Genomic DNA, 27,626 nt, shown 5'->3' on the forward strand with positions numbered 1-27,626 from the left:
TTTGAGAAATTCCGGAGAGCCAAGGTCTCTCTCCACAGAAAAGGGTAAAGATTTTTCTAGGCTCTTGCAGGGAGACAGTGCAACTAAGGGGATGAGTGCTCAGTCTCTGGTACCAGTCTCTGGTACCTGGCGTTGTGTGGTCTCCGTTTCTTCATCTGTAAAATACTATCCACCTATTGAGGGTGTTGCCAGGAGGAAATGGACTAATCGGTGTAACCATTTGGAACAAAGCTCACCTCCTATTAATTGCCCTGCCCTGCATGAGTTAGGCATTTAATTGACCCCGTGAATGATGGTTTAGAAAAGTTCCCCGTATTGTTTCTCTTTTTCCGTTCAAACGGTTAACAGGCTCATCCCTTTCCGTATTCACTGCTGAAGCTCCCTTTGAGCCTTTGAATACTTTTCCTCATTCCGGCTCTGAGGGCTCAGACTCCCTGTCCCACTTCTTTGCTCTCTTTTTAGTAAGTCAGTAGCTCATTCCCTTCCTTCCCCTTTCTCCCCCAAATCTTAGTGTTGTGTTTTTTCATTTGACTTCTATAGCCTAATTTTTTTCTGGGCCACTTTTCTTTTCTCTTAATGGCTTGAAATCATCTTCACCTAATAGAGTTGAGGTGGTTCATCTGTCCTCTGTACGGTGTAATCATGACCCTACCTCTGTACAAAATTATACAGAAAATAATTTAGTTGATCTGATATTGCATGTTGCTTTTCCCTTTCATTGGCCTATAATTTAGCTAAAGCTTTATCACTATCCTGTTACTGTAATAAATCTTTAATGGCAGTGTCCATTCTCAAGTAGCACCCGGAGAAAAATCAAATGCCTAGACCCCGGATTCTGTCACACTTCTGTGCTGGCTCTTGATGCATTTGTTATTTATTAGTACATCTTGTGCCTGGAACTAGAGTCTAGTCTCATGGCAGACATGGTGTCTGTAGCCCTGTTCTGGCAGTACAGTTGCAGTTTCAGCAATGTGGTGCTTATATTTGATAAAGGCCCAAGACTTATTAAACTCTTATTTTTGAGTTCTCTTTATGTCTAGTTGCTTAATTAAGAGGGAAAACAGAATTTTCAAGTGTTTAATACTTCACGTTACCATTTTGTGATCATGTACCTTTCCCCCCAACTCTTGGAAATGTGTCGTCCAACTGGCACCTTCAAGTTTTTCCCTTGCACCCAAAATTCTTAACTGTGAGCTATGTCCCCTCAATACAACTTGAAATTGGGTGCACAGATATGTTTATCCTTAATATGGAAGCATTTGTGGAAGGAAATTATACATTAAAACACAACCTGAAGGATTCAAAGATTGCTTTTTGTAATTAGGAATTGAAATGTGAATATACATTTGCTTTTTTTTTAGCATTATAGAAAGACTGGCTTTGTTTTCTTGCTGTTGATATTTTATGTTTTATGCATAATGCATGAGTCATATGTACATTGCACTTCACCATTTTTATTTATTTATTTATGTATTTATTAAACATCTTTATTGGAGTATAGTTGCTTTACAATGGTGTGTTAGTTTCTGCTTTATAACAAAGTGAATCAGTAATACATATACATATGTTCCCATATCTCTTCCCTCTTGCGTCTCCCTCCCTCCCACCCTCCCTATCCCACCCCTCTAGGTGGTCACAAAGCACTGAGCTGATCTCCCTGTGCTATGTGGCTGCTTCCCACTAGCTATCTGTTTTACGTTTGGTAGTGTATATATGTCCATGCCACTCTCTCACTTTGTCACAGCTTACCCTTCCCCCTCCCCATATCCTCAAGTCCATTCTCAAGTAGGTCTGTGTCTTTATTCCCATCTTACCCCTAGGTTCTTCATGACTTTTTGTTTTTTTCTTAGATTCCATATATATGTGTTAGCATATGATATTTGTTTTTCTCTTTCTGACTGACTTCACTCTGTATGACAGACTCTAGGTCCATCCACCTCACTACAAATAACTCAGTTTTCTTTCATGTTATGGCTGAGTAATATTCCATTGTATATATGTGCCCCATCTTCTTTATCCATTCATCCGATGATGGACACTTAGGTTGCTTCCATGTCCTGTCTGTTGTAAATAGAGCTGCAATGAACATTTTGGTACATGACTCTCTTTTTTTTTTTTTTTCCTGCTTTATAACAAAGTGAATCAGTTATACATATACATCTGTTCCCATATCCCTTCCCTTTTGTGCATGAATCTTTTTGAATTATGGTTTTCTCAGGGTATATGCCCAGTGGTGGGATTGCTGCGTTGTATGGTAGTTCTATTTTTAGTTTTATAAGTAACCTCCATACTGTTCTCCATAGTGGCTGTATCAACTTACATTCCCACCAACAGTGCAAGAGGGTTCCCTTTTCTCCACACCCTCTCCAGCATTTATTGTTTCTAGATTTTTTGATGATGGCCATTCTGACTGGTGTGAGATGATATCTCATTGTAGTTTTGATTTGCATTTCTCTAATGATTAATGATGTTGAGCATTCTTTCATGTGCCTCTTGGCAATCTGTATATCTTCTTTGGAGAGATATCTATTTAGGTCTTCTGCCCATTTTTGGATTGGGTTGTTCGTTTTTTTTGGTATTGAGCTGCATGAGCTGCTTATAAATTTTGGAGATTAATCCTTTGTCAGTTGCTTCATTTGCAAATATTTTCTCCCATTCTGAGGGTTGTCTTTTGGTCTTGTTTATGGTTTCCTTTGCTGTGCAAAAGCTTTGAAGTTTCATTAGGTCCCATTTGTTTATTTTTGTTTTTATTTCCATTTCTCTAGGAGGTGGGTCAAAGAAGATCTTGCTGTGATTTATGTCGTAGAGTGTTCTGCCTATGTTTTCCTCTAAGAGTTTGATAGTGTCTGGCCTTACATTTAGGTCTTTAATCCATTTTGAGTTTATTTTTGTGTATGGTGTTAGAGAGTGTTCTAATTTCATACTTTTACATGTAACTGTCCAGTTTTCCTAGCACCACTTATTGAAGAGGCTGTCTTTTCTCCACTGTATATTCTTGCCCCCTTTATCAAAAGTAAGGTGACCATATGTGCATGGGTTTATCTCTGGGCTTTCTACCCTGTTCCATTGATCTGTATTTCTGTTTTTGTGCCAGTACCATACTGTCTTGATTACTGTAGCTTTGTAGTATAGTCTGAAGCCAGGGAGCCTGATTCCTCCAACTCCATTTTTCATTCTCAAGATTGCTTTGGCTATTCGGGGTCTTTTGTGTTTCCGTATAAATTGTGAAATTTTTTGTTCTAGTTCTGTGAAAAATGCCAGTGGTAGTTTGATAGGGATTGCATTAAATCTGTAGATTGCTTTGGGTAGTAGAGTCATTTTCACAATGTTGATTCTTCCAATCCAAGAACATGGTATATCTCTCCATCTATTCGTATCATCTTTAATTTCTTTCATCAGTGTCTTATAGTTTTCTGCATAGAGGTCTTTTGTCTCCTTAGGTAGGTTTATTCCTAGATATTTTATTCTTTTTGTTGCAGTGGTAAATGGGAGTGTTTTCTTAATTTCACTTTCAGATTTTTCATCATTAGTGTATAGGAATGCCAGAGATTTCTGTGCATTAATTTTGTATCCTGTTACTTTACCAAATTCATTGATTAGCTCTAGTAGTTTTCTGGTGGCATCTTTAGGATTCTCTATGTGTAGTATCATGTCATCTGCAAACAGTGACAGCTTTACTTCTTCTTTTCCAATTTGGATTCCTTTTATTTCTTTTTCTTCTCTGATTGCTATGGCTAAAACTTCCAAAACTATGTTGAATAATAGAGGTGAGAGTGGACAACCTTGTCTTGTTCCTGGTCTTAGTGGAAATGTTTTCAGTTTTTCACCTTTGAGGATGATGTTGGCTGTGGGCTTGTCATATATGGCCTTCATTATGTTGAGGAAAGTTCCCTCTATGCCTACTTTCTGCAGGGTTTTTATCATAAATGGCTGTTGAATTTTGTCAAAAGCTTTCTCTGCATCGATTGAGATGATCATATGTTTTTCTCCTTCTATTTGTTAATATGGACTTCACCATTTTTAAAGTCTATTTAAGTATATGAAAGTTCTTAGAATGTCGTGAGGAAACAGACTAAGCCAAGATTAAATTCATGGCAGAAATAGTGGAGTAGAACCTAGTATTCTGACTTCTAGTCTATTGTTTCTTAGTTTGTCAACCTTAACAATTAATCGGGACTAAAAGATGAGAAGGGAGAGTTTAAGATGAAGTCTTAAAGGCAGAGGGGGAAACTTTCTAATTTGGGCATTAAATATTAGATATTGAGTAGTATATTAGCACCTCATTTTTTAATCTTTAAACTTAGGTATGTTTCTTTTAAAGGTGAAATAGTAAGCCATTATTACTTACCGTCAGAACTTACTTATAGTCAGTTTACATTGTCGCTTGGCAAACTTGATTTCATTTTTTTTCTGAACCTGTCATATTTTAAGCTCTTATTGTAACATGTGTCTTAATGTGTCTTACAGGAAACTAGAAAGCATGAAGTTCAGTGCTTTTTAGATCATAAAGTTTTAATCTGGGATAAATGATTCTAAGGATGGGGCATGAATACATTAAAAGTAGATTTGTGAACCCTTGGAAGTTTTATGTGCATTTGTATATTTTCCTGGAGAGCAGATTCATAGTTTCTGAGGCAAAGATATTTGGAGAAGTCTAATTTTTATAAAATTATTTCTTTTACTGAACTAGAAGTTATATCTTCACTGGTTCTAGTTCTGTCCCCTCTGTAGTGGGTTTTCAAATATTTGAAGATGCTTCCTATACTCGCCTGATTCTTTTCTTTTCTAGACAAAATATTCTCAGTCTTTAACCTCCTCTAATGATTCTGTTGTTTGGATTTGCACCTCCTCAAATTACTTAATGGCTCATTTGTGGGTTTGTGTAAGTTCATCCGTGTAGTACCCATAATTAGATATTAACCAGTAGAGAAGACCATAAGTTACCGCTCTGATTTAAGATTAAGGGTAGACTTGCTTCTTTGGCAATCACATGGCACTGTTAATTTACAATAATGTCCTGTCAAGAAGGCAAACTCTGGGGCTAGCCTGCCTGGGTTTAAAAATCCTGGTTCTACAGTTTATCAGCTGGGTGACCTTGAGTAAATTATGTAAACGTTTTGGGGCCTCAGTTTTCTCATCTGTAAAATGGGGTTTATCATAGTACCTATCTGATAGGGTTCTTCTAAAGAATAAATGAATGCATATATGTAAAGCATTTAGAATAGTCCCTGGCATTTAAGTGCTATGTGCATTACGCATTACTGATTTTGTAGTCATCTAACATTCTTGAGTTGTTTTGTCCATGCTCTCCCAGTTCTTTAATAGAATATTTTTTGGTAGGACTTCATATTTATCCCGATTAAATTTTATTTTGTCAGATTGGTTCCAGTATGTTGACTCTAAAAAAAAGAAAAAGTCTTGATTTGGTCATTCAATAAAAAAGTTTGTTTATCCATAGATTTGATAAACTATAATTTTGATAATGCTGACATAGCCTTCATGCAAATATTATTAAAATGTTGACTAGGTGGGCCTAGGATCAGAGCTCTTACCCTGCTAGAGACCTCATAATGTTGGTTTTTAAAAGCCTGTTAATTCTTTGATTCAAGTTGTTCAGCTAATTAGAAATCCAGCTAATTTATCATTATCTACCTCAAATAGTTCTAGGTTTTCACAAGGAAAATATAAGGAACTTTAACAATTGCCTTCCTAAAACCCAGGTAACTTTATATGCTTCATTTTTAAAAATTCTGTCTGTTTAATAACTGTCAAAAAAAAGAGCATTAATCTGTCATTACTCATCCTTAATGAAACTCTACTGATTTCCAGGAGCATAGGTTGGTTATTGCTTTTTCTGTGTTCATAGACTTCCCTCAGTAATGACTCTAAAATCTTGTCTAGAGTTACATTTAACTTCAGTGATCAATAGTTGGCAGGATCCCCTTTGCCTAGCAGCTGCATGGACATTTCATCGGGAGTGATGTACCTTGCTGAAGGTTTCCTTAGAGCAGTTAAGGAACTCTGTTTAGAATCTTCTCACCTATATTGAGCTTTGGTTTCCATTAATTCATTGATTAAATTTATTAAATGCCCATTTTGTGCAAGATACCAATGCTCGTTTAACCCCATCCAATCTGAAGAGAATTTTTCTTGATAGAGATACCTGAAGCAAAAAGGTAATCCATTTCTTGCCATTCCTACTGTTTTTACCATAGTCTGGCCCTCCATTCCTTTTCTCTACAATAATAGCTTCCTTTTGACCTTCCTTCTTTGATCTTTTTCTGTCTCCAGTCCTTAAGCATTGCAGACAGAATCATCTTTTTTGTTTTGTTTTGTTTTTTGCTGGACTGCTCAGCCTGCAGGATCTTAGTTCCCAGACCCGTGCCCTCTGCAGTGGAAAAGTGGAGTCTTAACCACTGGACCACTAGAGAAGTCCTTCATGTTTTTTCTTTAAATTAGTTAATTAGGTTTTGGCTGTGTTGGGTCTTTGTTGCCGCGCGTGGGCTTTCTCTAGTTGTGGCGAGTGAGGGTCACTTTTCGTTGCAGTGCGCAGGCTTCTCGTTGCGGTGGCTCCTCTTGTTGCGGAACACGGGCTCTAGGCAGGCGGGCTTCAGTTGTTGTGGCATGTGGGCTCAGTAGTTGTGGCTCGCAGGCTCTAGAGCACAGGCTCAGTAGTTGTGGAGCACGGGCTTAGTTGCTCCGCATGTGGGATGTTCCCGGACCAGGGATCGAACACGAGTCCCCTGGATCGGCAGGCGGATTCTTAACCACCGCGCAACCAGGGAAGTCCCTGTTTTTAAAATGCATGTATTTCTTTAAAGTCTTTTCTTCCCCACTGGAAAAATGTTTAATGATCTAATTAGATTTTAATTTCTGACTACTTTCCAACTCCCTTATTCTGTTTTCCGTTTACTAGCCTTTTAAATTCAAGCCTCCCCCGCCCTCTTTATTTTTTACCTTACTTGTTCTTAGAGATGATATGAACCATCAGCCAGATAGTAGGCATGGAGCAATGGTGATTCCTCACCAGCTGGTGTGTGTGTGAGTCACTCAGCTGACAGATATGGAGTGCTTACTACGTTACAGGCACTGTGTGAGCCACTGAACTGACAGAGGAGCATGACATAGCCTCAGCCCTTGAAGAATTCTAAGTGCAGGGAAAGATAGAATAGGGGAAAGGGTTTGGAAAAGAGAAATCTTTCTTTTTTTCTTTTTCTTTAATACTCAAAAGCATAATAAGTTTATGTAACGGATTCCATTTTACTTTGAAAAGAGCCAAGTGTGTTGTTATTAAAGAATGAGTTTGTGGGACCTGCCTGGCGATCCAGTGGTTCAGACTCTGTGCTGGGACTTCCCTGGTGGCACAGTGGTTAAGAGTCCACCTGCCAATGCAGGGGACACGGGTTCGATCCCTGGGCTGGGAAGATCCCACATGCCACTGAGCAGCTAAGCCCGTGCACCACAGCTACTGAAGCCTGCTCTCTAGAGCCAGCGAGCCACAACTCCTGAGCCCGTGTGCCACAACTACTGAAGCCCACGCACCTAGAGCCTGTGCTCTGCAACAAGAGAAGCCACCCAGTGAGAAGCCTGCGCACCACAATGAAGAGTAGCCTCCACTCGCCACAACTAGAGAAAGCCCGCGTGCAGCAACAAAGACCAATGCAGCCAAAAATAAATAAATAAATAAATAAATTTATTTAAAAAAAAATAGACTCCATGCTTCCACTGCAGGGGGTGTGATTCGAGCCCTGGGAGCTAAGATCCCACACGCTGCATGGTGCGGCCAAAAAAAAAAAAAAAAAAAATGAGGGTGTAATGTACACCATGATAAATATAATGAACACTGCTCTACGTTATGTACGGAAGTTGTTAAGAGAGGAAATCCTAAGAGCTGTCGTCACAAGGAGAACAATATTTTTCTGGTTCTTTAGTTTTGTATCTGTATGAGATGATGGATATTCACTAGGCTTATTGTGATAATCCCTTCATGATGTATGTAGATAAATCATCATGCTGTCCACCGAAACTTTTGCAGTGCTTTTGACAGTATATCTCAATAAAACTGGAAGAAAAGAAAGAACATATGCAACTAACATAGCAGTCAATAAAATGATTTCTAGGCTAAAGAAAGTTTGGAAAAACTTAGATAAATTATTCTGCACTAATTGATACATTTTAAGCTACAAAGTCTTTACAAGTAGGAACATTTTGTGAGCATAGTGATTATGTATTTTTTTAAAAAATTTATTTATTTTTGGCTGCGTTGGGTCTTTGTTGCTGTGCGTGGGCTTTCTCTAGTTGCGGCGAGTGGGGGCTACTCTTCATTGTGGTGCACATGCTTCTCGTTGCAGTGGCTTCTCTTGTTGAGGAGCACAGGCTCTAGGCGCGCGGGCTTCAGTAGTTGTGGCACATGGGCTCAGTAGTTGTGGCGCACAGGCTTAGCTGCTCTGCGGCATGTGGGATCCTCCCAGACCAGGGCTCGAACCCGTGTCCCCTGCATTGCGGTGCTCAGGCTGCTTATTGCGGTGGCTTCTCTTGTTGTGGAGCACGGGCTCTAGGTGTGCAGACTTTAGTAGTTATGGCTTGTGGGATCTAGAGCACAGGCTCAGTAGTTGTGGTGCACAGGCTTAGTTGCTCCGTGGCATATGGGATCTTCCTGGGCTCGAACCCATGTCCCCTGCATTGGCAGGCAGATTCTTTCTTTTTTTTTTATTTTTTAATTTTTATTTATTTTTTTAATTTTTTTTATTTTGCGGTACGCGGGCCTCTCACTGTTGTGGCCTCTCCCGTTGTGGAGCACAGGCTCCAGGCGCGAAGGCTCAGAGGCCATGGCTCACGGGCCCAGCCGCTCTGCGGCATGTGGGATATTCCTAGACCGGGGCACGAACCCATGTCCCCTGCATCGACAGGCAGACTCTCAACCACTGCGCCACCAGGGAAGCCCCGGCAGGCAGATTCTTAACCACTGCGCCACCAGGAAAGCCCCGTGATTATATATTTTTAAGTTGAACACATCATTGTTCAAAGGTAACAGAATATATTACCTGTGGAGACATTCTAAGAAACATACAGTGAAAATCTTTGTGAAAAACGCCATAACTTCTTCCATTGACCTTAACATTTGAGCAAATACTTGCTAACTTAATTAGTAAACTAGTTAATTACAATGTAAAAGCAGCTAAATATTTCTTATAAATGAGCTCTGTCTGAAAGAACTTAAGATATTCCCTCTTCCCAAGTCAAATTATTTTCTTTTATTGTTATTATATCAGATCCAGCAGTATTCTTGGGATAATCTGGACTATTAGATACTACAACTCTAAGATCTGTTCCGAGTTATTAATTTCATAGTCTAATTGAATTTACACTCTGGGGGAAATGTTCAAGACAACTGAATTTCTTCTCTTGATATAAGTGACATAAAATAGGAATAAATTTCAAGAAACTGAAATACTAAGCAAAAGCGTGTGAAACTAATGCTAAGGAAAAGACTTTTTAGAAAGGGGTCACTACCTACAAAACCCTTCTTCCCAATAACAGAAAGTAATTTCAAGTGAAATGAGAGAGATCATAGTAAGTAAAGAAAATAAGAGATTCTAATATAAGCAGCTCATTGAAAAAAGTGAAATCCTGTTTACAAGGCTGTTCTTTCATAACCTACAAAATGTAGAAGACCACAACATATTTTCTAGGATTAAGTGAGAAAATAAAGATCCAAAATCTGAAAGCTTTGTATTCATTATGAATTTTAATGGCTTACTTTGCAAACACGGACAATGTGATGAGGACCTCATGTAGTCCTGCCCAGCAGTGTGTGAGGTAGGTTTAATTGTTTTTCATTTTATAGGTGGGGACATAAATTGCTTTACTGCGATTAGGAAGATAGTGATGGCAGAGCTGGGGCTCAGACATGGATCTGTCTGACTGTAGTGCTAACCACTCCACTATATTGCCTCACTGAAATGTTCAGGCCTTTTCTTCCGTATTTGGCTGTACAGCAGATATTAGCACAATCTTGTAAATCAGCTATACTTCAATTAAAAAAAAAAAGTTAGGCTTCCCTGGTGGTGCAGTGGTTGAGAGTCCGCCTGCCGATGCAGGGGACACGGGTTCGTGCCCCGGTCCGGGAAGATCCCACATGCCGCGGAGCGGCTGGGCCCGTGAGCCATGGCTGCTGAGCCTGTGCGTCCGGAGCCTGTGCTCCGCAACGGGAGAGGCCACAACAGTGAGAGGCCTGCGTACTGCAAAAAAAAAAAAAAAAAAAAAAAAGTCACTGATCACCCAGCAAAATAAATAAAAAAACAAACAAATAAACAAATAAATGCTCTGCAAAAATAATAATAAAATAAAATACTTAGGCCTTCAACATTAATGCAAGAACCCAGACATCCTTATAGGTTCTTCTTAGTTGAGTCTTTCCAGTATAGTTTCTGTTTTTCCTACAGCATTGTGAATGGATCCAAATATAAGTAAGTGATTTGAAAATTAGCCACCGTTTTTGATTGATCATCCTTTCTCTAGCGTCACTGTTTACTATAATTTAAAAATAGACCATTTCTGTATAATGTTGTCATATCTTCATTTCAGCTGTATTTCAGTTAATTGGTTAAATCCTGATTGTGACTGTGTGAGTCTGTTATACTGACTGGTTTACTGTGAATAGAAACAAGTGCATGCTTAGATAAGACGTTAACCTAACTCCTTTGTAACATAAATTTTTAATTTATCTTAATGCCTATGTTATATGCTACAGGTCCTTTTGACTTATTTAAAAGTTAAATATGTATGGGCTAAAAGAAAAAAAGTTGGGTATTATGAAATGATGTAAAATCTTAAAGTTGTGACGAAAGAAGAGAAAAAGGCTAAAAGTGTTCTGAAAAGTAAGAAGGATAAAAATATAATAGCAAATAATAGGGGCAGTGTTTATTGTTCGTCACAGAGCAGGAGCACATGTATTTCATAGTCAAAAAAAGCAGTGGGTAATGATGCTGTTATCAACAGGGGTGTGGATATGCTTCATGAATTGAATATGCAGCAAGGAATGTGTTTTGTTGTGGGTTTTTTTACATCTTTATTGGAGTATAATTGCTTTACAATGGCGTTAGTTACTGCTTTATAACAAAGTGAATCAGTTATACGTATACATATGTCCCCATCTCTCTTCCCTCTTGCGTCTCCCTCCCTCCCACCCTCCCTATCCCACCCCTCTAGGTGGTCACAAAGCACCGAGCTGATCTTGAAAATAAGAATGATAGTACATATCTTTTCACCAAAGTAGAAAATATTGTACAGAAGGATTTTTTTTTTTTTCCTCTTCACGTTTAACTCTAGGTATATATTGAAGCATTCTGATCAACTGTAGCATAGAGCTCAGACTGGCTGGCTGTCTATCTATCTATCTAGTTAGGTATCTATCTTAGGGTCAAAAGCCTCTGACTTATTTAATACCTCTTCCTGTTTGTGTAAAATTCACTCCAGTACTCACCCTGGACAGAAACACTTTGACTCAGATTGACCTTGAGTGGAAACAGGGAACTATGACATTCATTTGACTTAGTAATTTGTGTAAAACTTTTTCTGACTGTTTTTTATTATCTCAAGGGTAGAGTAATTCTCAGCTCACCATCTAGTTATTTTTTAGGCTTTCTGTAAGAATATGAAGCATTTTTTCACGTTGTGACTACTAGCAACTTTGATGAATTTTTCACATTGAATCTACATCTATCTTAAGTAACCAGTGTGTGTTTGGTAAAATTTTTATGTCCAATATCAGAAGCTCTCTCAAGTTTGCATTATCTAGTGCTTACTGTGTGAATCTTGTTGTGTCTGATAGTTCCCTTGAAGATACTCCCTGTTATATCTACTCTTTGTCTTAGCTCTTGGTTATCTTGCACAAATCCCACTTTTTCTCAAGAGGAATATAGGAGATCAGTTGCTGAGGATGGGGAGATAAAATAGACCAGTTGTGCTTTCTGGATTCTTCTGGGCTTAGGGTCTCATGCTTGCCTTTCTGACTTCTTTAATTAATATTTGGCAGTTACCAATTTAAAATTTTCTGAAAGAAGAGTCTTGTTCATATTTTTCGTCTCACTATCCAGAGGTAAAACTATATTTTTAAAAACTGCTTTTTTACTGAAAGATGATAGATATCTAAAATTGGACAAATTTTCACTAACTAAATAACACATCAGTGTAACTAGCACCGTAGATCCAGAAACAGACAATTAACAGCTCCCTACTGTCCCTTTCCAGTCATGAACACCTCTTCCCCAAGGGGAACTATCTTGATTTCTAACAGCATGAATTAGTAAAACTACCTTCAACCATATCTGCTTTTAGTTCTTTTGATGGTTATCACTCTTAGCGGTATAATTATTGCTGTATTTTTTTTTTTAAACTTTTTTACTTTAAACTAATTTTAGACTTACAGGAAAGATACAACTTCCTAATGTTAACCTTTTCATAACCACTGCATAATTATCAGGAGCAAGAAACTAACATCAGGACAATATTATTAACTAAACTACAGACCTTAATTTGAATTTCATCATTTTTTTCTGTAATGACATTTTTCTGTTCCAGGATCCTGTCTAGGCTCCCACATTGCATTTAGTTGTTTCTCCTTAGTATTCTCTATTCTCTAACAGCCTTCAGTTTTTCTTTGTTACATGACCTTGACACTTTTGAAGAGTACCGATCATATATTTTCCAGAATATCCTTTATTTGACTTTGTCCAATGTTGTCTCATGATTGGAGTATGTTTTTTTTCTACTTTTTTTTTTTTTTTTTTTTACTTTTTACTAAAAATACCACAAAAAATGTGTCTTTCTTTCACAGAGCTCATCAAGGGGTTCGTCATGTCAATATGTTTTATCATTGGTGATATTTACCTTGGTTACCCTTGTTTACCTTGGTTAAGTTGATGGATGCCCACTTTCATTTTTTAAATCTTGATCTCTAATCCTTTTGGAGTTTATTCATGTGTATGTTGTGAGATATGGATCTAATTTTATCTTTTTCAGAATGACTGCCCAGCACCATTTATTAAAAAGTTCATCTTTTCAGTTGATACCAAAAAGTATTTGACGAAATTCAACACCCTTTATGATAAAAATACTCAACAAACTAGGAATAGAAGGAACTACCTCCACATGTAAAAAGGCCCTATAGGAGAAGCCCACAGCTAACATCACACTGAGTTGTGAAAGACTGAAAGCTTTTCTTCAAGTTCAGGAACAAGACTAGGATGTCTGCAGTCACCACTCTATTTAACATAGTACTGGAAGTCCTAACCGGAGCAATTAGTCAGGAAAAAGAAGTAAAAGACATCTGAATTGGAAAGGAAGAAGCAAAATTTTCTCCATTGGCAGACAATATGATCTTTATATGTAGAAAACCCTAAAGATTCTACATACCCAAACGTATTAGAATTAATGAACAAATTTTCGGGATAAAAAAATCAACACAAAAGAATCAGTTGCATTTCTACACACTAACGTAGTGAACAATCCAAAGGGCAAATTAAGAAAACAGTTCCATTCAGGATAGCATGAAAAAGAAAAAGGAATAAAATACTTTAGGAATAAACTTAATCAAGGAGGCAAAACACTGGTACGTGGAAAATTACAAAACATTGCTGAAATTAAAGAAGACACAAATAAATAGACAACTTGTGTTCCTAGACTGGAAGACTAAATATTGCTAAAATGTCAATACCACACAAAGTGATGTACCGATTCAGTGCAATCTTTATCAAAATCCCAATTTCATTTTTTTTAACAGAAATAGAAAAATTCCTTCTAAAATTCATATAGAATTTCAAGGGACCTCACGTAGCCAAAATAATCCTGAAAGGGAACAAACCTGGTGGACTCAGACTTCCCAATTTCACTACTTATTACAAAGCTACAGTAATCAAGCAATGTGGTACTAGCATAAAGACAGACATAAAAATCAGTGGAATATAATAGCCCAGAATAAACCCTTGCATATACGGGCAAGTTATTTTTGACAAGGGTGCCAAGACCATTCAATGGGGAAAGGGTGGTCTTTTCAACAAATGTTGGGGAAACTGGATATCCATGTGAAAAAAAAAATTGGGCCTTTATGCCATATATAACAATTAACTCAAAATGAATCAAAGATCTAAACTTAAGAGCTAAAAAGTATTAAATTCTTAGAAGAAAGTATAGGTAAGAATCTTTATGATTTTGGATTTGGCAGTGATTTCTTGGACATGATACCAAAAGCACAGGTAACAAAAGTAAAAATAGATAAATTGGACTCCATCAGAATTAAAAACGTCTGTGCATCAAAAGACACCATTAAGAGTGAAAGGCAGCCTATCGTATGGGAGAAAATATTTGCAAATCGTATGTCTCATAAGGGGTTAATATCTAGAATATATAAAGAACTCCTACCAGAACCCAAACAACTTGATTCAAAAATTGGCAAAAGGACTTCCCTGGTAGTGCAGTGCTTAAGAATCCGCCTGCCAGTGCAGGGGACATGGGTTCAATCCCTGGTCCGGGAAGATCCCAGATGCCGTGCAGCAACTAAGCCCACGAGCCACAACTTAAGAGCCTGCGCTCTAGAGCCCACGAGCCACGACTACTGAGCCCACGTGCCACAACTACTGAAGCCTGCGCACCCTAGGGCCCGAGTGCCACAACTACTGAAGGCTGCGTGCCTAGAGCCCGTGCTCTGCAACAGGAGAAGCCACCGCAATGAGAAGCCCATGCACCACAACAAGGAGTCACCTCCACTGCCTGCCGCAACTAGAGAAAGCCTGCGTGCAGCAATGAAGACCCAACACAGCCAAAAAAAAAAAAAAAAAAAATTGGCAAAAGACTTGAATAGACATTTCTCCAAAGAAGATACACAAATGGCCAAAAAGCACATGAAAAGATGTTTAACATCCACTAATCATTAGGGAAATGCAAGTCAAAACCACAGTGAGGGGCTTCCCTAGTGGCGCAGTGGTTGAGAGTCCGCCTGCCGATGCAGGGGACGCAGGTTCGTGCCCTGGTCCGGGAAGATCCCACATGCCGTGGAGCGGCTGGGCCCGTGAGCCATGGCCGCTGAGCCTGTGCTCCGCAACGGGAGAGGCCCCAACAGTGAGAGGCCCGCGTACCCCCCCCCAAAAAAAAAAACGCAGTGAGATACCACCCCATACCTGTTAGGATGACGCCTATAAAAAAAAAAAAAAAAAAACCCCAAACAGAAAATAACAAGTGTTGGTGAGGATTGGAACCTTGGTTGGTGGAGAAATTGAAACCCTTACACTGTTGGTGGTAAAATTTATAAAATGGGACAGCCAGTGTTGAAAACAGTATAGAAGTTCGTCAAAAAATTCAAAGTAGAATTACCATGTGATCCAGCAATTCCAATTCTGGATATATACTGAAAAGAATCGGAAGCAGAGCCTCAAAGAGATATTTGTACACTCATGTTTCCACCCATGTTTATAGAAGATACACGCAACCCACCTGTCCATCGATAGATGTATGGGTTAGCAGAATGTAGTATATACATACAGTGGAATATTGTTTAACCTTAAAAAGGAAGAAAATTCTTACACCTGCTATAACATGGATGAACCCTGGGAACTTGATGATAAATAAGCCAGTCACAAAAAGACAAATACGGTATGATTCCATTTATATGAGGTACTTAGAGCAGTCAAACTCAGAGAGACAAAGCAGATGGTGGTTGTCAAGGGCTAGGGGGAGGGGTGAATGTGGAGCTATTGTTTAATGATTATGAGGTTTCAGTCTTTCACGATGAAAAGAGAACTGGAGGTTGGTTATACTGCAGTGTCAATGTACTTGATGCTGCTGAACTCTAAACTGAAAAATGGTTAAGATAGTAAACTTTATGTTATGTTTATTTTACCACAATTTTTTAAAAATCTGAAAAGAGTCCATCTTTACCCAATGATTGGAGATGCCAACTTTGTCATGTACTAAATTTCCATACGTATTTAGGTCTAATTCTATACTTTCTATTCTGTCCACTGGTCTACTGGCCTATTCGTGCATCTGTACCACAGTGTTTTAATTATAGAGGCTGTATAGCATATTTTAATATCTGGTAAGGTTATTTTCCATTCATAGTTTTTCTTTTCCAGTACTTTCCTAGTTATTCTTGCATGTTTGTTTTCTATGTCAACTTTATTTAAAAAAATTTTTTTAAATTATTTATTTGGCTACATTGGGTCTTCGTTGCTGCGCACGGGCTATCTCTAGTTGCGGCGAGCGGGGGCTACTCTTTGTTGCAGTGCGCAGGCTTCTCACTGCAGTGGCTTCTCTTGTTGTGGAGCATGGGTTCTAGGCGCGTGGGCTTCAGTAGTTGTGGCATACAGGCTCAGTAGTTGTGGCTTGTGGGCTCTAGAGCACAGGTTCAGTAGTTGTGGTGCACAGGCTTAGTTGCTCCACGGCATGTGGGATCTTCCCGGACCAGGGCTCAAACCTGTGTCCCGTGCATTGGCAGGTGGATTCTTATCCACTGCGCCACTAGGGAAGTCCCTCTATGTCAACTTTAATATCAACTTGTCTAACTCTATAAAATGGGTTGTTATTATTTTTATTGGGATTACATTGAATTTATAAATTAACTTAGGGAGAATTTATATCCTTATAATGTTCAGTTGTCTTATCCAAGAACAGGGTATGTCTTTCCATTGTTCAAAGCTTCTTTAGGAGTACTGAAAAATTTCCTCTTTATTTTTTTAAAAAACTTTATTGGGGCTTCCCTGGTGGTGCAGTGGTTGAGACTCCACCTGCCAATGCAGCAGACGCGGGTTCGTGCCCCGGTCTGGGAAGATCCCACATGCCGCGGAGCAGCTGGGCCCATGAGCCATGGCTGCTGAGCATGCGTGTCCGGAGCCTGTGCTCCGCAACGGGAGAGGCCACAACAGTGAGAGGCCTGCGTACCGCAAAAAAAAAAAAAAAAAGCTTTATTGCATTATAATTATCATAAAATTCACCTTTTAAAGTATATGATTTGGTGGTTTTTGGTATATTCACAGATATGTACAGCCATCACCACCACCTAATTCCAGAACATTCCCAGTACCCCGAAGAGACACCTGTGCCCATTAGCAGTCACTCCTCATTCCCTTCTCCCTCCAGCCCTGGGCAACTACTAATTTACTTTATGTTTCTTTGGATTTGCCTCCTCTGAATAGTTCATATAAATGAACTATTCATGCATAATATCTAAATCATATTTAAATTAAATCATACAACATGTGGCATTTTGTGACTGCCTTCTTTCACTTAGTGTAATATTTTCTAGGTTTAGACATACTGTAACGTAACGATACATCATCTCCTTTTTATTGCCAAATAATACGCATTCCATTGTATAGATATAGCCCTTTTTATTTATCCATTCATCAGTTGGTAGACATTGGGTTTGTTTACGCTTTTTGGCTGTTATAATAATGTTGCTATGAACATTCGTGCGCAGGCTTTTGTGTAGACATATGTTTTCAATTCCCTCACAAGTTTTTATACATTTCTTGTAATTTATTATTAAGTATTTAATCTTTGCTACTATTGGACTTTCTTTACCATTGTTATCCTCCTAGTGTTTATTGATTTTTGTGCTTTTCTGTATTGATTTTGTTGCTGTACATAAGTTAAACTTGACTGTAGTTTATCATATTGTTCCTATTATCTGGCTTTGGTGTAAAGGTTATACTGACCTCATCAAATGAGGCATTGTTTTGAAGAGAATTCTTTGGAAAACAATGTGTATTCTCCCATTTTGGGGGCAGGTTGGTACATATGTCTCTTAGACCACACTTACTAATTGTGTTGATGAAATTTTGTGTATGCCCTTACTGACTTTCTTAGTCTGTTCGACTCATCATAACTGAGAGGTGTATGTTAAAATCTCTTTTATAATTGTAGATTTCTCAGTTTCTCCTTGTAAATTTGTCTTTTTTTCTTTATACATTTGCAAACTGTTATAAAATACATTCAAATTTAGAATATTTGTGTCTTCCTGCTGAAAAGAACCTTTAATCGTTATATCCTCTTTATCCTCTGTAATGCTCTTACTATAAAGACCATTTGTCTGTTTATAGAGTCACACTGTCTTTTTTCATTCTATTATTTTCTGTGGAGGTATGTGTTAGATACTGCAAAGAGCAGTTGGATTTTGTTTTCCATTTTATTGTTTATTTTAAACCTAACGTGACAATCTTTTTGACTAACGAGTTTATTTATGTATTTGCATTTCTTTCTACCATCCATTTATACTGCTTTTTCTGTTCTGCTTCTGTTTTTCTATCCTACCAGCTTCTGATAATTCCTTTATCCTTTTAGTGGTTGCCTTTACATTTTTAGTGAGCATATTTCATTTAACACAGTATTTTCTAAATAGCACAAGGCCCTTTGAATTCTTTAATTCTGATCAAATGCCTCCCTTATTATATTATTGTTGTCCAGGCATATTTCCTCCTGTTTTTTGCCCCACTTTCTTCATCTTCTAAAATTATTCAATATAACTATCATACAGATGATGTGTGTTTATATATACTCATACCTTTTTTATTTCTCTTCCTTGAATTTCTTTTGCATTTTCAGTTTAGTTTCCATTTTCCTGAAGTATATCCTTTGGATGCCTCTTTATTGAATGTCTGTTGAAGGTAAACTCACTGAAAATGTCTTTTATTTCATGCTTATTTTTAGGTCAAAACTATTCTAAAATAGTTTAGAATTCTAGTTTGCTATTATTTTCTCTTAACACCTTGAGGATATTACTTCACTGTGTTTTTTTGGGTTTGTTTGTTTGTTTTTTTTTTTTTTTTTTTTTGCAGTACATGGGCCTCTCACTGTTGTGGCCTCTCCCGTTGCGGAGCACAGGCTCCAGACACGCAGGCTCAGTGGCCATGGCTCATGGGCCCAGCCGCTCTGCGGCATGTGGGATCCTCCCGGACCGGGGCACGAACCCATGTCCCCTGCATTGGCAGGTGGACTCTCAGCCACTGCGCCACCAGGGAGGCCCTTCACCGTGTTTTTGCTTTTATTGCTGTTGAGAAGTCTTCTGCAGTCTAATTGTCATTTGTTTGTAGATAATCTGTTTTTCTCTCTGCCTGTGTTTTTTTTCCCCAATTAAAAAAAATTGTAGTAAAATACACATAACATAAAGTTTACTGTGTTAACCATTTTAAAGTATAAAGTTCAGTGTCATTAAGTACATTCATATTGTTGTGTAATCATCACCACCATCTCCAGAACTCTTCGTCTTGAAATCTGAAACTCTGCACCCATTTTCCCCTTCTCCAGCCCCTGACAACCACCATTCTACTTTCTGTCTCTATGATTTTGATTACTCTAAGTAGTCATATAAATCATAGAAGTAGAATCATACAGTATTTGTCTTTATGTGATGGGCTTATTTCACTAAGCATAGTGTCCTCAGAGTTCATCCATGTTAGAGTATGTGTCATTATTTTCTTCTTTTTTAAGGTCGAATAATACTCCGTTTTATGTGTATATGTAGCATATTTTGCTTATCCATTCATCTGTCTATGGATACTTGGCTTCCTTCCAAATTTTAGGTGTTGTAAATAATGCTGCTGTGAACATGGGTGTACAAATATCTCTTTGAGACCCTGCTTTCAGTTTTTTTGAGTATATATCCAGAAGTGGAATTTCTGGATCACATGGTAATTCTAGTTTGAATTTTTTCAGGACTTCCATACTGTTTAAACTCCACACTAGCTGTACCATTTTATATTCCCACTGGCAGTGCACAAAAGTCTCGATTTCTGTACATCCTTGTCAACGCTTCTCGTTTTGAGAGTAGCCATTCTAACGGGTGTGAGATAGAACCTCACTATGATTTTATTTTGCCTTTTTCTAATGATTAGTGATGTTGAGTATCTTTTCATGTACTTGTTGGCCATTTGTACATCTTCTTTGGAAGAAAGTCTATTCAAGTCCTTCGCCCATTTTGGAATCGGGTTGTTTTGTTTTTTTTTCTTTTTTGGTTGTCGAGTTTTAAGAGTTCTCTGTATATTCTGGATATTGATCCCTTGTTGGATGTATGATTTGCAAATATTTTCTCCTATTCTGTGGGTTGCTTTGTTACTTTGTGGATAGTGTCTTTTGATGCGCAGAATTTTAAATTTTTCATGAAGTCCTGTTTGTCTATTTTGTCTTCTGCTGCCTGTGCCTTTGGTGTCATTCTCTGCTTATTCTTAAGATCTCTTTATTTTTAGTGTTTTGCTGTGTCTGGATGAATTTTTTTTTTAATTGGAGATCATTATGATACCTGAATCTGAGGATTTTTAGGAGACCTCTTTCTCCCCTAGTTTCCAGAGCTAGATAGAGACATTTTCTTGTCTTTGCTGGTGGTTGATTTCCTTCTCCTTCTCTAGTCCATCCTTTCACTGAGAATGTTTAAAATGGGGTGGGAAAAAAAAAAAGAAAGGGAGTGGGGGCCTTAATTCCAACTCTTCACTTCATGTGATTCCCAAGGCCTCGTCTCTTGTGACTTTAAGGCCATTAAAAGTTAAAAGTTTTGGTTATTTGTGTTGACAAATTCCTCCATGGCAGCTGAAAACTTTGCTTTCTTGTGAGCTCAGCATTTGAGAGAATATGTATTTTAATTTATCCAACATTTCTAGATATTTGTTAAGGTGAAGTTTACAGACCCTTTAGTTCACTATGTTACCAGAAACAAATATGTCCTTTTGGGGGTACAATTTCTTTCCTCTTTTCTTTTTCTGAAACTCCCTTTTAGTTGGACATTCTAGATTGGTGATTCTTATTTTTTTCTAATTTTAAAAAGCGTTTTGTTCTAGTTTGTAGATTTCCCACCCTTCCTTTGCTTTCTTTCTCTTTCTCCCCTTCTTTTCTTTCTTTCCTCTTCCTTCCTTCCTTTCTTTCCCTTCTGTGTTGTCCATTCGGTCTCTTTATTTCGTGTTAGAGACTTTCCTCATTTGTTCGGTAACCTTTGGCCATCTGTTCAGATTATAGAGTGAAACAGTAAACACTCTGTCTCTGGGGAGTTGTTAACTGCCAGTCTTAAGACAGGGTGATTGTGTGATTGAGGGTCTTTTCTCTTGGGTCAGATTCCCTATGGAGGAACCTCCTAGTCTCCTGCTTGATTGGCTTGTGTTCTGGAAGCTGATTTGGGGAAGAGGGCTAGGGTCCACTGTTCCGCATGTGAATCTTAATTTAATCTGTTTGTGGTATGCTGTGACACACAACCCCTGTGTGTACCTGGTTTCTACATCCTGTCTAGTTTAGTGTCTTAAGACAAATCACTTGTCTCTTGCTAGGGTGCAGGAGAAGCAGCTTCTTGGCTACATGATAAGGCTTCTGGGTGAAAACTGTTCCTTATACAACCTTTCAACCAATATTCCTATTTTCAGCCCCGACCCAGATGTCTCCATTCTTAAGCCTTTCTGTTGTGTTTGCAGCTTATTGGTTTCATACCCTCACCTACCCTCACATGCATAGGGTTTGGCTTGTTCTATTTTACCAAGCCAAGTTCATCTACCCTCTGTCGAGCTTCAGTAAGCTGCATTTATGTCCCTGATGTTTCCTTTCATGCTACATATGTGTATGTTTTTTAAAAAATATTTATTTATTTATTTGGCTGTGCTGGGTCTTAGTTGTGGCATGCGGGCTCTTACTTGTGGCATGTGGGATCTAGTTCCCTGGCCAGGGATGGAACCCGGGCCCCTTGCAGTGGGAGCGTGGAGTCTTAACTGCTGGACCACCAGGGTAGTACCAATATGTATATTTTTTTGATGGTTTTATCCTTTTTTAGTCCTTTAGCTTCATTTTAGTGTAGTTTCAAAAGAGAATGGATATAAACCTGTGTTTTCATATTTAACAAAAGAACCTTATGGACAACTACATGTAAAAGAAAGATATTAGAACATTTTTTCACACCATATACAGAAATAAACTCAAAATGGATTAAAGACCTAAATGTAAGCCTGGAAACCATACAAGTCCTAGAAGAAAACATAGGCAGAACATTTTTTTGGATCTGTCTCCTAAGGCAAAGGAAACAACAGTAAAGATAAACAAATGGACCTAATTAAACTTAGAAGCTTTTGAACAGCAAAAGAAACCATCAACAAAACGAAAAGATAACCTACTGTATGGGAGAAAATATTTGCAAATGATATGACTGGTAAGGGATTAATACCCAAAATATATAAACAGCTCATACATGTCAATATTAAGAACAAACAACCCAATCAAAAAGTAGGCAGAAGATCCAAACAGACATTTTTTCCAAAGAAGACATATAGATGGCCAACAAGCACATTAAAGGATATTCAGCATTGCTAATCATCAGAGAAGTGCAAATCAAAACCACAGTGAGGGGCTTCCCTGGTGGCACAGTGGTTGAGAGTCCGCCTGCCGATGCAGCGGACACAGGTTCATGCCCCGATCCGGGAAGATCCCACATGCCACGGAGTGGCTGGGCCCGTGAGCCATGGTCGCTGAACCTATGCATCCGGAGCCTGTGCTCCGCAGCAGGAGAGGCCACAGCATGAGACACCCGCATACCGCAAAAAACAACAACAACAACAACAAAACAAAACAAAAAACCCACAATGAGATATCACCTCATACCTGTCAGAAATGCTGTCATCAAAAAGACCACAAATAACAGAAGTTGGCCAGGATGTGGAGAAAAGGGAACCCTTGTACACTGTGAGTGTAAATTGGTGAAGCCACTGTGGAAAGCAGTACGGAGGTTCCTCAAAAAAATAAAAATAGAACTACCATATGATCCAGCAATTCCACTCATGGGTATATATCTGAAGAAAATGGAAAACACTAATTCAAAAAGATGCATGAACCCCAGTGTTCATAGGAGCGTTATTTACAATAGCCAAGATATGGAAGCAGTCTAAGTGTCCATCAACAGATGAGTGGGTAAAGAAGATGTGGTACACGTATTCAATGGAATACTACTCAGTCGTTAAAAAGAATGAAAATTTTCCATTTGCAACAACATGGATGGACTTGAGGGTGTTATGCTTAGTGAAATAAGTCAGACAGAGAAAAACAAAAAATGTATGACATTATTTATTTGTGGAATCTAAAAGATGAACTAGTGAATATAACAAAAATGAACGAGACTCAGATATAGAGAACAAACTGGTGGTTACCAGTGGGGAGAGGAAAGGGAGAAGGGGCAAAATAGTGTTAGAGGATTAAGAGGTACAAACTACTGTGTATAAAAATAAATACGCTACAAGGATATGTTATACATCACAGGGAATATAGCCAATATTTTATAATAATTATAAATGGAGTATAATCTTTAAAAATTGTGAACCACTATATTGTATACCTAAACTTATATAAGATTGTAAATCAACTACGATTTTAAAGCAAAAGGAACCTTATAATATGTTTTAAATATGTTGTATTCACTTAAAATAGTATTGTTATAAATTCAGGAATTTCTTCTGTCTTCCTTTTCCACTAATGTTTATTTCAGTTTCATATCTGGGGTGAAGAGTAGAAGGATAGGTAAATATAGGCACGAACGCAGAAGGGCAACAGGAGAGAGACAGAAAAGGAAAAACAGATCTCTTAATAAGACCTTGAGAGACTTAGATGTAGGTACCAGTGAGACTTTAATGAAGTAATAGTGCCATCTTCTGGCTTTTTAAAACCTGTGTTCCTGTAATTTTATCTTGGAATCCCACATGTCGCTACATTGCACTGTGTGTCAGATATGGTGAATTTGGTCTTGTTTAGTTCTCTACCTTATTGTAGAAAAAGGCTTTTCTTTACATAGGATTTGATTAGAATACAATAATTCTGGTTTTTCAAGCTCCTTAAGCAAGGATTCTATCTAAAATGTTACAAAAACAATACCCTGACTCTGTACTTCAGATATTATTTCTACTTATTTTTTGAAAGGAGTATCGTTTCTCTCTCTCTCTCTTTTTTTTTTTTGGCTGCATTGGGTCTTCATTGCTGCCCGCAGTCTTTTCTCTAGTTGCGGTGAGCGGGGGCTACTGTTCGTTGCGGTTCATGGGCTTCTCATTGTGGTGGCTTCTCTTGTTGCAGAGCATGGGCTCTAGGCATGTTGGCTACAGTAGTTGAAGCACGTGGGCTCAGTAGTTGCGGTGCGTGGGCTCTAGGGCACGTGGGCTTTAGTAGTTGTGGTGCACAGGCTCAGTAGTTGTGGCTCGCAGGCTCTAGAGTGCAGGCTCAGTAGTTGTGGCACACGGACTTAGTTGCTCCCTGGCATGTGGGATCTTCCCGGACCAGGGATCGAACCTGTGTCCCTTGCATTCACAGGTGGATTCTTAACCACTGCGCCACCAGGGAAGTCCAGAAGTATTGTTTCTGTATGAAGGAAAATACAGAATTAAAAATTAAGTTGGTGTGTTACATAGGTACTTTGTGTTTACAGGAAAAATACAGAATGTATAAAGGATGTAAGTAGCTCATCTTATTATTTCATTAAAATTGATCAAAGAAAAGAAAAATGTGTTCTTCCCACTCTTTGCCATATATCCAGCCAGTTCCTTGCCTAGGAGGTAGTCTTTTTGTACAAATGCTGTATGCTACACGTACTTCTCTTTAACTTGCTTCCTTTCACTGAAAGGTTTACATTGGAGGTCATTCTTTATCAGTTCACAATGCGCTCCCTTATTTCTTGTTTTAGGCCATGATTTGTTTAACTAGTCTAATATTGGTAAACAGGGTTTGTCTTAACTTTTGCTATAGAAGTGACACCATAGTGAGTGTCCTTTATATCTACGGTTTCACATGACTCTAGAAAAAAACCTCATGGGATATATGCATGTATAATTTTCATAGATATGGTGAAGTTACCCTACATAAAGATTGTACCTGTTTATTCTACCACCAGCAGGTATGATAAAGTCTGTTTTCCCTCCTTTTTCTCAGTACAATATACCAGTGTCAATATTTTTGATCTTGTATATTACAGCTTTATTTTGTATTTCTCTTATGAGAGAGGTTGAATATATATTTTTATGTTTAAAAGCCATTTATGTTTTCTGTATGTATCTTTTGTCCATTTTTCTTTAGACTCTATTTATGTTCTGTTTATTTATAGGAGCTTTCATAGGTTAGAAATTGACTCTTCTTCTGGAATGTGAATTGCAAATACTTCTTTTCAGTTTATTTTTCTTATGACTTGCATTGTGGTGTTTTCTTTAAATGTAAAAAAATGTAGTCATATCAGTTTTCTTCCTTTGATGACTCCTGGGTTTGGGTTCATATTTTAGAAAAGGTTTCCACACAGATTAAAAAATCAAGCTCCCATGTTTTCTTCTAATACCTAAAATATTGCATTGGATTTTTTGATCCGTCTGGAATTTGTTTTGAACAAGGTACAAATTATGGCTCCAATTAATTTTTTAATATAAATTTATTTTATTTTATTTATTTGTTTTTGGCTGTGTTGGGTCTTTGTTGCTGCGCGGGGGGCTTTCTCTAGTTGCGGCGAGTGGGGGCTACTCTTCATTGCATTGCGTGGGCTTCTCATTGTGGTGGCTTCTTTTGTTGTGGAGCATAGGCTCTAGATGTACGGACTTCAGTAGTTGCAGCATGCGGCTCAGTAGTTGTGGCTCGCGGGCTCTAGAGCGCAGGCTCAATAGTTGTGGCGCACAGGCTTAGTTGCTCCACGGCATGTGTGATCTTCCCGGATCAGGGCTCAAACCCACGTCCCCTGCATTGGCAGGCGGATTCTTAACCACTGCGCCACCAGGGAAGCCCTCCAATTAATTTTTTAAAGATGATTACTCAACTGTCATGTATCCCATTGCTATTTATTAAGTAATCTATCTAAACCATTTATACCTAACTAATTTGAAGTGTCAACTTTGATATATACTAAATTTCTTTGTAGATTTAAATCTATTCTTGCACTTGTTTTTCGGGTCCATCCATCTATATGCTTTTTCATTTACAGTGTATAATATTTTAATTATTGTAACTTTATAACTGGTTTTAATAATTAGATGGGGCTAATCCTTACTCTGTATTTCCAGAATTTGTGTGGCTGTTTTGCTTATTTTTCTGTGTAAAGTTTTTTGTTTTTGTTTTTGCTCATCCCCTCCTTTATTCTCTATCCATTAAAGAAATTTTTTTTTATTGTGGGTAAAATACACATAACATAAAATTTACCACTTTAACCCTTTTTTAGTATGTAGTTCATATTGTTGTGTAACCACCAGCACTCATATCCATAACTCTTCATCTTGTAAAACTGAAACTCTATACACATTAAACAGCAGTCCCCCATTTCCATCCCCTGTCCCCCAGCCCCTGGCAACCACCATTCAGTATACTTTGTGACTTTAAGTAGAATTACAGTATTTGTCTTTTTGTGACTGGCTTAGTTTGCTTAGCAGAATGTCCTCACGGTTCATTCATGTTGTAGCATGTGTCAGAATTCCCTTCCTTTTTAAGGCTGAATAATATCAGCCTGGGAGCAGATAAATTGAGAACCTGAACAAAATGGATGATTATCCAGGAAAATATAAACTACCAAAAACTACCTCCAGAAGAGGTAAAAAATCTAAGCTGTCACGTTACCATAGGAAAAATAAAGTTGTCAAAGGGTTGCCCATCTAAAGAGCAACTGGGGCCGTAGTCTTACAAATAAGTTCTATTAATAAGAAAACATTTAAAGTATTTATTAGTAATTATTATTAATTTTAACTACTAATGACTTTTAAGCAAATGCTAAAATATGCTTTTAAAAGATTTGATAAGGTTTAACATGCATTCATTATACAGTCTTGTTAAATTCTCATTATAAATATATAATAAGAGAAAATGATTAATATTTAGTAAGATTATATTTTATGAAGAATGCATATGGAATCTTATGAAATGCCCTTTCAGCACCTCTGGATATATTTTTCATTAAGTATCATTAAAGGAACAGTCTGATTAAAGAATAATAAGAAAGAATGTCTATTATTACCACTCACCACTATTATTTAACATTGTACTGCAGAAATCAGCCAGTGCAATCAGAGAAAAGAATGATAGAAGTATATAAAGTGGCTGAAGAGGTAAAGTAATCATTACTTACAGATGATCTGACTATTTACAGAGAAGCCCCAAGAGAATCAACTGGAAAGCTCTTTCAAACAAATGATATGGCAGATTACAAAATTCATACTCAGAAATTCACAGCTTTCTTATGCATAAAAAAATATGCCTTCTAATAACAACTAGTTTGAAGAAATAATGGTGAAAATTTCCCCATTTACAGTAGCAAGGACAAAAAAAATCGGGAAAAAACTCAACAAGAAAAAGATAGGGATTAAAAAAAAGGAAAAAAATGCCAAGTTCTTGAATAACAAAATGCAAAATCATAACAAATAAATCTCTCCCAAAATGACCAACATATATAATGAATCACAATAAAATTAACAATATTTTACTTTTCTAATTAGATCAAATGACTTAAAAATTAATATGGAATGTAAGACCTAAAACTATAAAACTCTTAAAACATATGCAAAAGTTGCATAACATTGTATGTGACAATGATTTCTTGTATATGACACCAAAGGTACTGACAACAAAAGAAAAAACAAGTGGGACATCATGAAAATTAAAAAATTTTGTGC

The 27,626-nt window shown here is 37.7% G+C and overlaps 1 protein-coding gene across 5 annotated transcripts in view; it reads left to right on the forward strand.

Annotated features, from left to right (window-relative positions):
- Positions 1–27,626, forward strand: part of TFDP2 (transcription factor Dp-2) — a 179,075-nt gene that overhangs the window by 808 nt on the left and 150,641 nt on the right. The gene's annotated exons all lie outside the window — the stretch shown is intronic.

This window comes from Mesoplodon bidens, assembly GCF_964165515.1.
Source record: "Mesoplodon bidens genome assembly, chromosome: 5".
NCBI lineage: Eukaryota > Metazoa > Chordata > Mammalia > Artiodactyla > Ziphiidae > Mesoplodon > Mesoplodon bidens.